At 44.5% G+C, this 13703-nt stretch overlaps 1 protein-coding gene across 4 annotated transcripts in view; it reads right to left on the bottom strand.

The window, feature by feature from the left end:
• SLC1A3 (solute carrier family 1 member 3) overlaps nucleotides 1-13703 on the bottom strand; it is a 326416-nt gene that overhangs the window by 5991 nt on the left and 306722 nt on the right. The gene's annotated exons all lie outside the window — the stretch shown is intronic.

The raw sequence follows: 13703 nt of genomic DNA on the forward strand, positions 1-13703 counted from the left end.
CCAGCATTTCTTGAAATGGCTCTTACAATATTGGCTGAGGTATGGGCCCCATCCACCAGGTAAGTGTGCAGTAAAGCCCACCTGTGCCCTGATATTTCACACCCTATGGAGCTGCTGCCTGCCCCTACCTCAGCCATGCCCCATCAGTGTGCTGTCAGAGATAGGAATGTGTGTGAAGTTTGTGGATGTCCAGATGTCGGTAGTGAAATGCACACTGCTCCCCTGTGCCTTCGCCAGCAGTGCCTGGTTACAACTACAGCAATTCTTGTGCAAACTGGAGATGACCGTTCTGCTGAAAGTGGTCCTGACAGCATCATCCACCCCCAAAGACGCAGACAGAGGAAAGGGATCATGAAATAAATCTGTGATCTGGAGCCATTTTCAAATCAGGGAGAACCTACACTTTGCACATTTTAATTATTGCACAAAGGAGATCAGCCAAAGGAAGCAAGTGGGCCATTTAAGTAATTCTGGGATGGAGCATCACCTGAAAAAGCAGCATCCCCTTCAATGTGCACCTGGAGATGGTAGTAGCAGTAGTCAGGAGGCCCCTTCTAAAAGCCAGAGGACACTGTTTGAAAAAGAGATGAGTGTTCCTCAAGCTGCTTCAATGCCTTTGGTGCTTTCTAACAGTCAAGCGGCAGGCCAACAGCAGCAGTCCCCAGCTATACCTAGGAAGCGACAGCCCACAATGGAGGAAATGGGATGGTGTTTGGGGGCATTGTGATGAGGAAAGAGAAATGCAGCATCTAAAATGGTGACTAGGACTATTGGCGAGATGAGTGCTTTAGATGATCAGCCCTTGCAGGTACTGGAGAACATGGGTCTGAGGCATAACAAACGCTTCCGATATAAAAAAACTGGTAGTGAGATTCATCGAGTTGTCCCTAATATGAGTGATTAGACTCCCTTGGACATCCAGCAGAGTTCACCAATTGGGCTAATAATTTTTCCGATTTGCCCCCCCCCCCCCACTGGTAGAATTTATATTTAAGATACGGAATATTCTGTTGTGCTTTTGAATCAAGTAGGAAGTTTAATTCCCGATGGGAAGCATACAAACTCACCTGCATATCCCTCTCCAAGTCCCGCTGATGAGCCCAGCATAGCAACATAATCTTCTTGGTGAGTGCCAAAATGGCAGAATCTCTATCTCGCTTGTCATGGGTATAATAAGCCAAAATATGGCCCTGCAGCACAGCCATGGCTGCACTCCAAATAATAATGGAATCGACATCCGGGGTCAAATTATACTCAACACATCCCTTCCATTTATCTTGAAGAAATACAGCAAAGCTTTTATCATTATATAAGAAGGGAGGCATCTTCCACCGAAACTGAGCCAGAGACAAGGGGAGTAAGTTCAACGTGATCAGTACCATAGCATTATCAGAGAAGGGGACATCGTGAATCGCACTAGCTACCAACTTGTATTCAGAAATAAGAATGCAACCGAGCCTGGAATATACATGATGGAAATGAGAAAAGAAAGTATAATCCTTATCCTCCAGATGGAGAGAATGCCAGGCACACTCCCATATCTGCCTGAGCTTACTTAGGGGTCTTAGATGGCTTGCAGTCAACCAGAGGGTTGTCTACCACATTAAAATCTCCTCCCACTATTACCGCATGATCCACCCAGGCAGTCACCTTAGCCAAAAGAGCTGAAAAAAAACCCTATGAGAATATATGTCGGGGGCATAAAGATTGACCAGGACCTCCTTAACACCCTTAGTTCCCCCACCACAATAATATAGCACCCATTAAGATCAAACATTTTGTGAAGGTAAAGCTAACCCATTTGCTGATCAAAATGGTCACACCACATTGTCGAAAAGTAAAAGATGAGAAAAAACAATGACCAACCCATTCCTGCTGCAGCTTACGATGCTCTCCATAGACCAGAGAGCCTGACTTCAGTTCAGGGAAAAATAGTGGAAACTATTCTCAAGATCAAAATCGTAGAGCATATAGAAAGACATGATTTTTTTTTTTTTTTAATTTATCAGCTTTTAAACCAAATATACAAACATAATATTTGTATATAATAATCGAAATATTGGGCTAAACCTGCCCTTATCAATGAAATAGAATCCAAATAATTCCTATTACAAGTAACATTCTCTTATTACATAGAAAACTTGGGGAGAAATGAAACTTTACGAGGAATTTATAGTGGAAACAATTACAAATTTATAGGCCCTGTCACCACCCATTTATCATATTGACCTCTTTTATCCTCTTCGGGAGGTCTCCTGCCAGATAAGAAGTCCCTCAGTTGGTCTGGTAAAAAGAAAACATACATATTCCTGGCCAGTTGTATTATGCATTTACATGGGTAACGTAGTTTAAAACTACCCCCTGCTGCTATGGTCTCAGGTCTCATAAGTAGAAATTCTTTTCTACGCTGCTGCGTAGACTTAGCTAGGTCAGGGTATACCCGAACAAGACCCCCACAAAAAGATACATTCATATTTTTAAAGTAATTCTTCATAATTAAAGAGACAGCTGTTTCATCAAAAAAAGACACAAAGAGCACTACACGATCAATAATTTCAACATTAGAATTTTCTAAGTAATCAGTCAGATTATGAAAATCTGAAACTTGAGAGGAAAATGCTATCGGTGTGCTACTTTTTTTGGGCAGGAAAAAAAGTTTTTTTGTAGCTGGTATCTCTTCCTGAGGAATCTTTAAAACCTCCGATGCAAATTTTTTAAAGGATAACAAAGGTATCTCCCCAGAAATTATAGGGAAATTCAAAAGTCTTAGATTTTTTGTAAATACGGTTTTTATTGTTTTATCAAATTTAATACAACTCGGAAGGCAGCCTTACTCTTCACCACCATCCTATAAAAGTTACAAAAACTCCCGTATAAACCTCATACAGACCCACCCTAATATCCTCCCCCCACCCCCCCTTCCCTCCCGAGTCCCCCTATTAATGCCAGACTCCTTGAAAAGAGCCCAGATCCCTCACCAGTCCATAAATCTGAGAAGAAACAAATCAATAAAAAAGTTCGCCGTTCAGTCCTTAGAATTCACGTTACAGTCCCTCATTGAGAATCGAGCTTCGGACACGCTGTGGTAGAGATTGCAAATATACGTCCCATACATCCAGAAAGCGCTTTCGGTGCCGTGGAGATAAGCGCATAGTCGCTGCATCTAAAAGCATCATTCGATGGAAGCAGTTGCGCCAAGTCCAATATGAAGGAGCAGAGACCTCTCGCCAATGCAGTAAAATCACTTTCTTCCCAACTAAACAGGCCTTTTGGATAAGCAAGCGGGTTCCCCAACCTCGAACACGTAATGGAGAAATGCAACCAAAAAGAAGCCACAAGGGGGACACCGGGATATTAACTCCCAGCAAGCCCTCCAAATAACGAACCAGCCGGTCCCACATACGGTATACCGATGGGCACTCCCAAAAGGCGTGAGACAACGTGCCCCGCAGGTTTCCACACCGAACACAGGCTGGGGAGGGTGAAATTCTTAAATGAAACGCCCCCTATGCCGATATATAACTTCTCCGAAAAAATTTGTATTGCATCTCTCTAAAATATGAGTTCACCGAGAGTTGGGAAATCCGCCTGAAGCCAGCTTTGATTATATATCCATTAATTGCAAACAACCCGTCACCGTTCCACCGCTGAACTAGAAAAGAACAGGTATCCACTTCAGTCAATTGTTTGAGCCTTGTATAATATCGGGATAATGAAGGTACCTGCTCCCGGGTAAAAGAAAACAGAGAATCCAATGCGTGGAAATGAGAGGGCTGCCTAACATTTGGTGAAAGCGAATTCACATAATGTTTCACCTGCAGGTAAGAAAATACATCGGCTTTAGGAATACCATATAGCTCCCCAAGTTCAGCAAAGGATAGGAGCGCCCCCTCAGGAGAGAGTACATGTCCCAATAAAGAAATACCCCTTGCACGCCAGCCATGGAATGCTGCAGTTTGAGTACCCGGGGAAAAATCTGGATTCCCCCGAACTGGTAGGAACCATGCATTAATGCGTGGGGCGTGTATGAGGCGTGTGAGCCGGAGCCAAGAAGTCCGAATAGGACTAATTAATACATTCCGCCCCAGATAGTTAGGTATCGAACTGGCCGGGGCTTGCAGTACAAAGTGTAGGGATGGAGAGGCAGCCAGTTCCACATCCGCAGAGAGGTTGATAACCGTGGAAGAGGTTAACAACCAGTCCCTGATCAATCTCAAATTGCTGGCTAAATTATATAAGGCCAAGTCCGGGACTCCCAAGCCTCCCCGTCCCCAGCGCTCCCTCAACCACACCAACGGGACACGAGATTTCCCTCCCCTCCAATAGAAACATCGTTGGGCCCTATCTAACTGTTTAAGCTCCACTGTCTGTAAGTGTAAGGGCAGATTCTGAAATAAATATAGCCACTTTGGCAAAATGATCATTTTAAACAGGTGGACTCTACCCCCCAAGGAGAGAGGTAATCCCGCCCAAGCAGCCAATTTATCCTGGGTGGATTTTAATAAGGGTAAAACATTCAATTTATATATTTGGGAGAGGTCCCTGGGTATTACAATGCCAAGATATTTAAAAGAGAGACCAGCCCATTGTAACGGAAATTCCTCCCCCCATCCAGTCTCTAACAAATCAGGGAATGGTAAGGCCGCTGATTTATCAAGATTTAATCGAAACCCAGTAAAAACGCCATATGCCCAAAAAATCTGGAGTAAGGGAGGAAGGGATTCTTGGGGGTTTGTAAGAAAAACCAAAATGTCATCAGCAAATGCAGCGTACTTAAAGGTAGAGGACTGGAGTCTGAACCCTTTAACAGTTTTGGCCAATTGTATTTTTCGTAGCAGAGGTTCTAATTGGAGAACAAATAAAAGAGGAGACAGCGGACAGCCTTGTCTAGTACCTCTTGAAATAGAGAAAACCTCCGAAGAGGAACCATTTGCTATCACCGTAGCTTCCGGGTCTTGGTACAAAAGACTCACTACACTAAGAAAAAGTCCCTCAAATCCCATCTGCCTTAAGACCCAGGAAAGGTAACCCCACTCCACCCTATCAAACGCCTTTTCAGCGTCAAAACTAACGGCGAGGAAGGGGGCCCCCATTTGCTGACACATGTTCATTGTTGCTAGGACTTTACGTATGTTAGTCAGTGCGTATCGCTTACGAACGAAGCCCACCTGATCTTCCCCTACTAGGGTTGGAAGGATAGTGGAAAGACGGTCTGCCATCACTTTAGCAATGAGCTTTTGGTCAAAATTCAATAATGAAATGGGACGATAAGATTCAGGTGCCAGTGTGTCCCTCCCTGGTTTGGGTATCAGAACAATATTAGCCATATTAGCATGAGTGGGGAAGGACCCTCTGTCCGCTAGGGCAGCAACCACCTGCACCAAGGGGTCCCCCACAAGGTCTATTAAACATTTATAAAATTCTGCCCCATACCCATCGGGACCCGGCGCCTTAAGGGCCTTAGCCCCCTGAACAACCGATTGCATTTCGGCTAATGTCACTGGGCTATTTAACCGATTCCGCTGTTCGCTAGTCAAGCGGGGGAGGCTTAGCTGCTCACAGAAGCTAGTGCAAGCTTCCGAATCCCAGTGTTCCGACATATAAAGATCTTTATAATAGTCCCGAAACCTACGTAAAATATCCTTCGTGGCTGTAAGGACACCTCCCGCTGGGGAGCGCAACGCTGGAACATAACGAGTCCCCTTCACTGAACGAACCAGGTTGGCCAGCATTTTCCCAGCTTAATTGCTATGCTGATAAAGCTTATACTGATAGTACAGAAAACTTTTCCGAGCCCTCTGATGTATGAGTGTATTTAATTCTTCCTGAATTGAAAAATATTGTACCCGCATCTCATGGGAGTTCACACGATTTAGGGAGGCCTTGGCTCTCTGTAATTTGGCAGTTAAAGTCAGAATCCTATGGTTAATAGCTTTTTTCCGGTGCGCCATATAAGAAATGATCTCGCCCCTCAGCACTGCCTTGGCAGTATACCAAAACAGTATTGGGTCATCAGCGTGTTGAGCATTTATAGTAGCATAATCAGTCCAGCGAGCTCGCAAATATTCCTGAAATTTGACATCGTGCACTAAATAAAAGGGGAATCGCCACTGAAAAGTGGTAGTGGGACTCTGTCCCATCTGCACCGCCAGGGACACCGGGGCGTGATCTGATATAATAATATCTCCAATAGTCACCTCCCCCACCTGAGACAAAAGGTGTGCACTGACCAGAAAATAATCTATCCGAGAGAGGGTGCCATGTGCCCATGATACGTGTGTAAAATCCTTCTCCCTGGGATGTAAAAGACGCCAAACATCAATCAGATGGAGAGATTGTTCTAAAAAAGAGGGGCCCTTCCCAAATCCCACCTGGGAGCCCGCGGGAGAAGATCTATCCAATTGGTCATCCTGAATGGTATTAAAGTCCCCACCAACCAGTAAACACTCAGCTGCATGTGGTACAAGATGTCGATATACCTCCTGATAGAAACTGGGACTATAGTTATTAGGGGCATAAATATTACACAAAATCATCTTAGTTTGATATAACTCAGCTACTAAAAGGAGATATCATCCCAAAGGATCTTTGATAGTGGAATGAACCTGAAGGGGCAACTGTGAGGTAATCCATATGGCTACTCCTGCTGACTTAGTAGTTCCCGATGCATAATATACCTGCCCACCCCAAAGTTTACTTAACTTCTCGTGTTCCCCATCCGTGAGGTGGGTCTCCTGTAAAAACGCAATATTGGCACGTTTACGTTTAAGGAGAGTATGAATTTTGGATCTCTTAATGGGGGAATTTATCCCACAGACGTTCCAAGTGATTAAATTAAGAGCAGTATTAGAGGTACAATAATACTAGTTGAGTATTTAATGAATTCCAAATCCAATTTCTGTGGAGTGGAAGCTCTCACAGCCGAAGCCTCCACCCCAAAAACACAAAAGGACTGAATGATATAAAACACCTGACAAACCATTCCTGGTGAGAAATTCCCCATGAGACTCGAGCCCTAATCCCCCCTATCCCAAACAACCCATTTACCCAAAACCCATCCCTATCCCACCTTGTCGGATCTCCGGCAAGGGCTTCTCCCCCTCGAATCCATGAGATCACTGCCATGCTGGCATACCCTCCCTCCCCCACCCACCCCCATCTGCATCAATTATCAACGAACATACAAACACACATATGTAACTCTTGTCAGCACAACAATAACTGCAAATATCATAACATAGAACAATCCGAGACCTAGTCCAACAAGGTCTTTACCACCAAACAGACATATGAACAATCATAAGCCCTGGTATAATAAGGGGTATAAACAATCATAAACCCCATAAATCTGAGTTGTTCGCATATCCTACAGTCCCATCAGAAAAGATATGCCATGAAAATTCGCCAAAAGGGAGTCCCACAAAATGTTCAGCATAGGCAAAAAAAATCCCACATAAGGAACCAGAACAAAAATGTCTCCCACCCGGAAAGCGTGCAACACAAGAACTGTGCAGTTGTCCCGGCCCAGTCCTGAATTTGGGCCACTTCACGCTCTTCAGGTATATAGCCTACAAAGAAATAGTTAGCCAAATCGCCAGTATATGCAGAAAGAGCACACAAATCCCAACGACCGGAGGGAGCAAACAAACAAAAAACATTTTTCTGGATCCCCTATTTCAACATCCAGGCTGTGTCTCAGATGAAAGAGAAAAAGCGAAACAGCAACAAAAGCAAAAAAAAAAAAAAATAAAGAAAAAAAGAAAAAGAAGAAAAAAAAACGTGGGCTTCACTAAGAAGAGGTGGTATCCAATAAGATCATAAACCCTGGATCCGGGAAATAAAAATAGTGAAGAGCATACAAAAACAACTGTGAAGGTCAAATCCGGCCTGCCCAAGCAGGGCCGAAGCATCAGCTCACGTAGACGGGGAGGAAGCGGTAGAGCCCGCAGCTGCCGCCCCGGTTTCCAGCAAAAGCGCACGAGCCTCCTGAGGCGACGTGTACCATTTTACTCCAGCATCAGTGGTGACCCGCAATCGGGCCGGGTAGAGCAAAGAGGCCCGCACTCCCCGTGCCAGCAATTGAGTGCAGATCGGAGCCATCGCACGCCGCTGCGTAGTTACTGCAGACGAAAAGTCTTGAAAAATCAATACCCGATGATTCTCATAGTGAAGGCTTCGGCCCTTGCGCATGGCAGCCAAAATCTCCTGCTTGTGTGCAAAATTAAATATTTTTGCCACCACCACCCGAGGTTTTTCAGCCGCAGGCCTTTTAGCTCCAAGCCTGTGTGCCCGCTCTACTCGCAGGGTGCCATGTGCAGAGGTGAGCGACAACTCCTTAGTGAGCCAAGTTTCAAGTAGGGCTGGCAGGGCACGGTCCTCAATAGATTCTGGCAATCCAATAAATCTCAAATTAGAGCGCCGGGCGCGATTCTCTAAATCCTCGATTTTCGCTGTGTTTTTTACCACTTCAGCCCTCAGCCCAGCGAGTTCGGATTGCACGCTGTGGAGGCCATCTTGAGTCTCAGAGACCCGATTTTCTAATTCGGCACAACGGCTTTCAAATTTATTTAAGTTGGCTGAAATTTCTGCCACCGCCGTCGATATTGATTTTAATTCGGGCCCCAACGCCTCGAGGACTGCCGCTTTAATCTCAGCTAACGCTGGTGTTACAAGCTGTTCGGCGGGATTCGCCGCGGCGGCCATGTTGGATGGCACAGAACTAGCCAACGGTTCCTTTCCTTTCTCCTTTACAGTCTTAACAGGGCGAGCCGGCATGCCCAGATCTATGCACTATACCTCTGAGGGCAATGCCCCGATGGATTTATGAGCCCTTAGCTGATGTTTGGGATGCAGATGGAGGTCGATTCCAGAGGCTGGACGCCGAGCGTGAAGGAATCACATCCTCCACCCTCAGTGCATCACGTGATCTCTCTCAAAAGTCTTAGATTTAAATGTCTCATGTGATTTTCAATCGAGTCCAATCTACTTAATGATAAAATTCTTTCTAAGACTATTGTAGTGTTAGTACTTTGGAGGTTTTTTATATCTTCATTAATTTTCTTTAAAGAATTATCTTGCTCCAAGAACTTTTGATTTGTGTCCTGTTCCAGCACCCCAACCTTAGCTGCTATCTCATCCAGCGTCAGGGTTTGATTATCTAGCTTAGAAGACATTCTCACCATGAGTTCCCAGATATTGTCCAGTGTCATAACCGCCGGTTTGGTCAATTGCTGGGAGAGAGTTCTTACTCCAAGTTCGACAAGTCCACTCGTCTCTCCCGTTGTTCTGGGACTATCTGCTGCCGGCTCTACTCCTCCCCTCGGCACTTCAGACCCTCAAGGTTCCAGAACATTTCCTGCCTCTCCCGCCGTTTGGTTGGCGTCTGGGCCACCCAGCGGAGTATGCCCGATGATATCATCAGCATGTGACTCGGCTCCTCGGTCGACAGATAGGGGCAAAGCTCTTACCGACGTCCTGAGGTCAGGAGGGCTCAGTGAAAGTTCCCCAGGTGAGTAAGGCTCTCCTCTCGCCTGATCTCCAACGGGGACTGCCGCCCTCAATTGCGGTGGTTGGAGGGCGTATTCAGATATCAAACGCTGACCGGCAGCAATGTCTGGGTCGGGTGGAAAGACCTGGACCTTGCCTTTCCTCTTATGAGGCATAATAATACAAGAAATAGCGCTGTTTGGCTTCAAACACAAGCGTAGGTCCGGAGCGATACCAATTTACACCCTCTCAGGGCGCCATCTTGTTTTCTCCCCTCTCTGCCTTACCGCAGAGACTTTTTCAGAAAGACATGATTTAATGGAACACAGTCAACATGGATTTACCCAAAGCAAGTCTTGCCTCACAAATCTGCTTCACTTTTTTGAAGGAGTTAATAACATGTGGATAAAGGTGAACCGGTAGATGTAGTGTACTTGGATTTTCAGAAGGCGTTTGATAAAGTTCCTCATGAGAGGCTTCTAGGAAAAGTAAAAAGTCATGGTATAGGTGGCGATGTCCTTTCGTGGATTACAAATTGGCTAAAAGACAGGAAACAGAGAGTAGGATTAAATGGACAATTTTCTCAGTGGAAGGGAGTGGGCAGTGGAGTGCCTCAGGGATCTGTTTTGGGACCCTTACTTTTCAATATATTTATAAATGATCTGGAAAGAAATACGACGAGTGAGGTAATCAAATTTGCAGATGATACAAAATTGTTCAGAGTAATTAAATCACAAGTAGATTGTGATACATTTTATTTATTTATTTAAAGGCTTTTATATACCGATGTTCATGTAATAGTACATATCACGTCGGTTTACAGAGAGAACTAATGTTAGAAATTACATTGAACATATGGGATACATAGAACAAGGAGTAAATAATAAGGATTAGTATTACATCAAACATATTAAATTGCAGGAAGACCTTGTGAGACTGGAAAATTGGGCATCGAAATGGCAGATGAAATTTAATGTGGATAAGTGCAAGGTGATGCATATTGGGAAAAATAACCTATGCTATAGTTACACAATGTTAGGTTCCATATTAGATGCTACCACCCAAGAAAGAGATCTAGGTGTCATAGTGGATAACACACTGAAATCGTTGGTTCAGTGTGCTGCAGCAGTCAAAAAAGCAAACAGAATGTTGGGAATTATTAGGAAGGGAATGGTGAATAAAATGGAAAATGTCATAATGCCTCTGTATCGCTCCATGGTCAGACCCCACCTAGAATACTGTGTACAATTCTGGCCGCTGCATCTCAAAAAAGATATAATTGTGATGGAGAAGGTACAGAGAAGGGCTACCAAAATGATAAGGGGAATGGAGCAGCTCCCCTATGAGGAAAGACTAAAGAGTTTAGGACTTTTCAGCTTGGAGAAGAGACGGCTGTGGGGGGATATGATAGAGGTGTTTAAAATCATGAGAGGTCTAGAACGGATAGATGTGAATCGGTTATTTAGTCTTTCAGATAATAGAAAGACTAGGGGGCACTCCATGAAGTTAGCAGGTGGCACATTTAAAACTAATCGGAGAAAGTTCTTCTTCACTCAACGCACAATTAAACTCTGGAATTTGTTGCCAGAGGACGTGGTTAGTTCATTTAGTATAGCTGTGGTTAAACAAGGATTGGATAAGTTCTTGGAGGAAAAGTCAATTTCCTGCTATTAATTAAGTTGACTTAGAAAATAGCCACTGCTATTACTAGCAACAGTAACATGAAATAGACTTAGTTTTTGGGTACTTGCCAGGTTCTTATGGCCTGGATTGGCCACTGTTGGAAACAGGATGCTGGGCTTGATGGACCCTTGGTCTGACCCAGTATGGCATGTTCTTATGTTCTTAAAGGTAGATTGGAGATTGGTCAATAATTATCCCTATCATCAATTCTGCCAGTTTTATTTTTTAGGATTGTTTAATCATTGCTTGTTTTGTTCTATTTGGGACTAATCCTTCTGATAGTGAATAGTTTATCATAATTGTGATTGTTAGCGTTATAACGCTGTGTACTGTTTTCAGGGAACTTGCAGGGATTGGGTCCAGTGGGTGGATAGCTGGTTTAATTTTTGTAATGATTTGTTCAGTTTCCAGTTTTGATACTATGTTGAAAGTACTCCATTTTGTCTGCTCATGTTATTCATCATGTTCATTTGCTTGCCCGTGTTTTTCTTCCTGTTCTTTTGTTGGTAAGCAGGTGGAGAATTGTGTTTTTAACCTATTGATTTTGTGTAGCAATAAGGTGGCATATTCATTGCATGAGTTCTTTGTTAAGTTGTGATTATTTGTAGTTGATGAAGATGGGTCCTTGATTAGGTTTTTGACTGTTTTGAAAAGTAGTTATGAATTGAGTATTACGCCATGAATCTGTTTAACGTAATAGTCTTTTTTTGCTTTATTGATTTGTTCATGGTATTTTGTTAATTAGGATTTGTATTTTTCTAGAGATTCTGTAGATTGGCATCTTTGCCATAGCTTTTCAGATTTTCTCAGGGTTTGTTTGGTGAGTCTCAGCTCTTCATTATATCAAGGTTTCTTAATTTTAGAGGTGTTGCGTTCATTTTGGAAAGTTTTTTTCTGGATTAGGCACAGGGTATTGGCTATCTCATTGATGATTTTATCACAGAAGTCAAAAGCTGAGGAAGCATTATCATACTTAAGATCAGTTATCTTATTTTTAATAGTCTCTTCAAATATTTTCATTTTTATCTTTTTTCTGTATGTGAATGATTGATTAATATGCAAGGTTGTTTTCTGTGTGTTGAGGAGGGATATATCTGCTTTTATTAGTTGGTGGTGAGACTATGATAGTATGTAGTAGGATGAATTGATTTTGCAGTTCTTGTGGTTGGTGAATATTAGGTCAAGGATGTGACCTGCTTTATGATTGGGGTTGATTATAAATTGTGACCAGCTCATTGCTTCCATCGTATCTAGGAAGATTTCACTTGCGGTATTTTTTGGTATGCTGTCTACATGTAGGTTAAAGTCCCCAATGATTATTGTGAATTCAGGAGATGGAAATGCTTTTGTGAAAATTTCAATTAGGGGTGAGCAATCTTTTTGGAGAGTTCCATGTGGGCAATAGACAGTACCTATCTTTAATTGTGTTGATTTTAATATTGCCACCTCGAGGGGGGTTAATCTCTACTTTGTAGCATTTAAGTTTTAGTTCTTTTTTACTGATTATTAAAAGACCCCCACCTTTATGTTTGTGTCTGGGGAAGTGAAAGATATAATTGGGGTTATTAAGTTCAAGTCCTCTACAGCAACCCTGTTGCATCAGTATTAATCTATGGGACCTACTCTGAGGATATTGAACTTAGGCGAGGAACTCAACAGGACTGCCCTTCCTCCCCTACTCTTTGTATTGGCTCTCTGATTTGGGTGTGTAAAAGCTGACAAGTACTAAGGAAATTATTATGTGAAATCTCCATCAGTAAGGGGCGGATTTTAAGAGCCCTGCTCGCCTAAATCCGCCCAAATCTGGGCGGATTTAGGCGAGCAGGGCCCTGCACGCCGGTAAGCCTATTTTACATAGGCCTACCGGCGCGCGCAGAGCCCCGGGACTCGCGTAAGTCCCGGGGTTTTCTGAGGGGGGCGTGTCGGGGGCGGGCCCGAACCGCGCGGCGTTTTCGGGGTGAGACGGGAGCGTTCCGGGGGCGGGCCCGGGGGCGTGGCTACGGCCCGGGGCGGTCCGGGGGCGTGGCCGCGCCCTCCGGACCCGCCCCCAGGTTGCATCCCGGCGCGCTAGCGGCCCGCTGGCGCGCGGGGATTTACGTCTCCCTCCGGGAGGCGTAAATCCCCCGACAAAGGTAAGGGGGGGTTTAGACAGGGCCGGGCGGGTGGGTTAGGTAGGGGAAGGGAGGGGAAGGTGAGGGGAGGGCAAAAGAAAGTTCCCTCCGAGGCCGCTCCGATTTCGGAGCGGCCTCGGAGGGAACGGGGGTAGGCTGCGCGGCTCGGCGCGCGCCGGCTATACGGAATTGATAGCCTTGCGCGCGCCGATCCAGGATTTTAGCGGCTATGCGCGTATCTACTAAAATCCCGCGTACTTTTGCTTGCGCCTGATGCGCCAGCAAAAGTACGCCAAATCGCGCGGTTTGAAAATCTACCCCACAATGTTTAAAATTAGGAGCACAAATTCACAATATAGGAAATGTGTTCCACTTATCTGGATAAGTTTCAGCTTGCCTGGTTAAGTGGTGGCAAAGCCAAAA

The sequence above is a fragment of the Rhinatrema bivittatum genome, chromosome 1 (genome assembly GCF_901001135.1).
Source record: "Rhinatrema bivittatum chromosome 1, aRhiBiv1.1, whole genome shotgun sequence".
Lineage (NCBI taxonomy): Eukaryota > Metazoa > Chordata > Amphibia > Gymnophiona > Rhinatrematidae > Rhinatrema > Rhinatrema bivittatum.